Consider the following 4524-nt stretch of genomic DNA (forward strand, 5'->3'; position numbering starts at 1 on the left):
GTTGGGGGTAGGGGTGGGGGGCAATTCTTAGGTAATTCTTAAACCAGCTGCCGATGTTTGATACTTTTTTGGCACAGCCAGTCGTCAGGAAAGACATGTGGGTAAGAATAAACAAAGCGGACGACGTGTCTTCATAGTCTGCCGCCGTCACGCCGTAACCTTCACCGGGTCCAGGGGGGACGTGGTGGATTCTCTCCCTTTATATTGTACATAATAAATTGTCTCGGCCGCCTTCTTTCGGGGAGGTATCCTTCATCTGTGACCTTAACCGTCCTCCGGCCCTGTTGGTAGACGCGAGGGCCCAGATTCATCATCACCTTTCACTCCCCTCTTCTGGCCTATCTGATCTATGATAGCGTTAATAAAAAAACGCCCCCGTCACCGTCGGGGCTCGGAACCGATTACCAACGGCGATCCACAAACCATTAAACTGTATTTACTTATCGGCCTCGCCGGAGCCATCGCCGCGCGACGCCCCGAGGGGGAAGGAGCGCTGTGACCTTTTCGGTATCGTTTAGTGCCGTTTGTTGCCTCTGCTCAGGCGATTCGTCCCGTCTTTATCGTTTACGAAGGACATTTATATTCTACAAATACGTTTGAAAAAAAAAAAAGATGTTTAATTGAAATACTAGAATTTTCGGGAAGTCCTTTAACCGTTAATGGCTCAAATTTCTGATCCCGTATCAACCTCCTCCATCAGTTCTTGATTTTTTTTTTCTCACCAACTCCCAGTCCGATATTCCTGGTGTTGGTTTGTTTTCTTTTTCTTTTCTTTCTTCTCCTCTCGTGATTCCAAACGTTGATCCCTCTGTTCCAGTTCTCACGTTATCGTCGGGCCTCTCGTATCACGGTATCTCTGTGTCTCGATACGTATCATCGTTCAGTCCGATTCTCGCCCCCCTAACGTGTACCTCACTTTTAGTGCATCGTTCTTTGACTCGTGTTTTTTTCCTTCTGACGGTGCGTTTTTTTTCGTTTGTCTGTCCGTGCCCTCCAGGTTTGAGCGACGGCTGAAAGAACGGTGCTAGCGCAGGCGTACGGCGCTAGCACAAGGTGAACTCCTCTGGTTCGTTCGTTCTTTCTTTCTTTCCTTCTTCCTTCAGTCATTTCTTATCAGTTGAAACGTGTCACCGTCTCTTTGGCTTAACTTCTTGATTACATCCATCCACAACTCTGTCTCTGCACAAAAAGGGACATTAGGTCCAGAGTTTTACCTGTTGGATCTTTCCCAAAACTCCGAAAGAAACCACCAAGAATGTCTTTGTTGTTTTTTTATTGGACCTCAAAGCTACTTTGAACTCGCTGTAATTAGCTTCCTCTTAACACGATCGATCTCCCTGGACGAAATACACAACTTCCTGTCTTCTGCACTTCATACTTTGTCGCCATATAAATCTCCTCGGGATCGGAAAAGTCCTCCGACGTCGGCGTTGTTCGGGAAAAGTCGACCAAAGACCAAAAATCCAAAGGCACCGGAAGCTGTAAATGTTTAATGGAGTATTACTTTTCTTGTGGTAATCTCTTGATCGGAGGTTCTAGTGGAGGCAGGGGGGGGGGGGGCACCTCTCCAACCATAAAAACGTTATAAAATCCCATTACTCTTGGATAATCCCTCTGTCATTTATATGTCGTATACATATATATGTGTCATATATATATGACCTATATATGACATATATATACATATACATATATATACATACATACATATATGTATATATATTTATATATGTATATACAGTATATCTATATATATACATATATACATACATATATATACATATACATATATATGTATACATATACATACATATATACATATACATGTATGTATATATATCTATATATATACATACATATATATACATATATACATATACATATATGTATATATATATCTATATATACATACATATATATACCTATACATATATATGTCGTCAAAAAAGTGGACTTTTTCCTGAAATAAAAACGTTATAAAATCCCATTACTCTTGGATAATCCCTCTGTCATTTATATGTCGTATACATATATATGTGTCATATATATATGACCTATATATGACATATATATACATATACATATATATACATACATACATATATGTATATATATTTATATATGTATATACAGTATATCTATATATATACATATATACATACATATATATACATATACATATATATGTATACATATACATACATATATACATATACATGTATGTATATATATCTATATATATACATACATATATATACATATATACATATACATATATGTATATATATATCTATATATACATACATATATATACCTATACATATATATGTCGTCAAAAAAGTGGACTTTTTCCTGAAATAAAAACGTTATAAAATCCCATTACTCTTGGATAATCCCTCTGTCATTTATATGTCGTATACATATATATGTGTCATATATATATGACCTATATATGACATATATATACATATACATATATATACATACATACATATATGTATATATATTTATATATGTATATACAGTATATCTATATATATACATATATACATACATATATATACATATACATATATATGTATACATATACATACATATATACATATACATGTATGTATATATATCTATATATATACATACATATATATACATATATACATATACATATATGTATATATATATCTATATATACATACATATATATACCTATACATATATATGTCGTCAAAAAAGTGGACTTTTTCCTGAAATAAAAACGTTATAAATCCCCATCACTCTTGGATAATCCCGCCGCCATTTTGAATTTATTTGGAGGTTACTGTTTGGGATTGTGAACTCAACAGTGAGATGGAGGGAAAACAAACAAAACAAGACCTTAATTGGTCTGGGGATTTGAACCATCCAAAGGTCTGTATTTGCATCGTCCTGGTCCCGGCCTCGGTGGTAAAAGTGTGTTTCAAATGAGATTGAATTGATTTTTTTTCCTCGGCCAAACTCTGAATCCGCGTTTTTTTTTTTGTTGGCGATTTTAGTTTAAATTACCACCAGAGCGATAGGAAACATCACTAATTAGAATGAAAGTTTAACTTATTGAATTAGTGAAATTAGTGAAAAAAACAAGTCGTTTTTTGTACTATATTATGTCTTGAAAATATACTTTTTTATTACATTACTTACATTAAATTACAACATCAATTGTAATTTAAGGAACCATAAATTACTTAAATTTATGTAATAATTTAATAATAATTTATTAAATGTATGTAATAATTACATCAATTATTTAAAATAATTAGACATTAATGACCAAATTAATGTCTCATTAATTAAAATGGCCACTGGCGTCCACTTATTATTTCTACTATATCATAATTAGAGTCAAACTTAATTATCTTTTAGAATTCTATTTTTTAAACTTTCAAGACAAAAAAACCAAACAGTTCAGATAAAACTATACCGTAAATTAAACCGATGTTTTCATATTTATAAGGTTAAAATAAACGTCATTTCACTAAATGATTAATTGAATTGTGTTAATATAACTTATTTACTCGATAAATACATTTAAAAAAAGAACGTATAAAAGAATTGACGAAAAAGAGAGAGAAAGAAACAGGAACCATTCATTGACTGTGTGTTTTCAGCGGACAGGAAACGACGACGGACCTTCGTGTTACAGCTTCCTGTTTTTAAGCCGAAGAGAAGGTTTGAGTTTTGAAAAACCCAAACATTTCCTGAACATAAGTTCATTCCTTAATTCAAACCGGTGACCAACATTGAAGGTAAACGACGTCACGAATGCTATCGTTAATTGCTAACTAAAAAGTTAGCATCTAGCTTTGGGCTCGTCGTACGTTCGTGAAAATAGTCAATTCCACAATATCACCTTTAAAATACGCAATGGCGCGTTGGGTTAAAAGCGAAACTATTCATTTTGTAAATTATGAAAAAGTCTTATAACGTGATATAAACGGTTAGTTGAGCAGAACAGGCTAAGTCGACGAGCTAGCGGCCAGAGACCGGAGCGGAGTCGGTGGTCGCCGATAATAACATTCGTCATATCGGATGATGTTTTCAGACCAAATATAACCAGATATATTTGGCTTTTCATACAGACTTCGATGCTGAGAACATGTTACAAACTGTGTCCAACAGTAATAAAAATAATAAACGACCGGTCTTAAAAAAGAGAAAGAGTCAAAAACAGATGAAACACAGACATAGTTATTGATGTCCAAACGACGACGACGAAGTCCTCGTTGGTCATTAGAAGATGACGAGATTTGACGTTGTTGTTGTAGGAGTTTAAAGACGGTCCGTAATGAAATGTACCCTGCCATATACTGTATATATGTATATATATATATATATACATATATAAAATATATATATAAATATATATATAAATATATTACTGTAAGTAAGTCGGTTTACTTTAGCAGGGTGTGGTGAATGAAATATGTGCCATAATGAAATGTACCCTGCCATATACTGTATATATATATATATATATATATATATATA

The 4524-nt window shown here is 33.9% G+C and overlaps 1 protein-coding gene across 1 annotated transcript in view; it reads left to right on the forward strand.

Moving 5' to 3' along the window:
* Positions 1-3600: 3600 nt before the first annotated feature.
* Positions 3601-4524, forward strand: part of asb6 (ankyrin repeat and SOCS box containing 6) — a 4750-nt gene continuing 3826 nt past the window's right edge. Inside the window, exon 1 of the mRNA XM_025053847.1 lies at positions 3601-3705. The gene's annotated coding sequence lies outside the window, so the exon portion shown is untranslated. The remainder of the gene's footprint in view (positions 3706-4524) is intronic.

The sequence above is a fragment of the Cynoglossus semilaevis genome, unplaced genomic scaffold, assembly GCF_000523025.1.
Source record: "Cynoglossus semilaevis isolate Cse_v1.0 unplaced genomic scaffold, Cse_v1.0 scaffold392, whole genome shotgun sequence".
In the NCBI taxonomy this organism is placed as follows: domain Eukaryota; kingdom Metazoa; phylum Chordata; class Actinopteri; order Pleuronectiformes; family Cynoglossidae; genus Cynoglossus; species Cynoglossus semilaevis.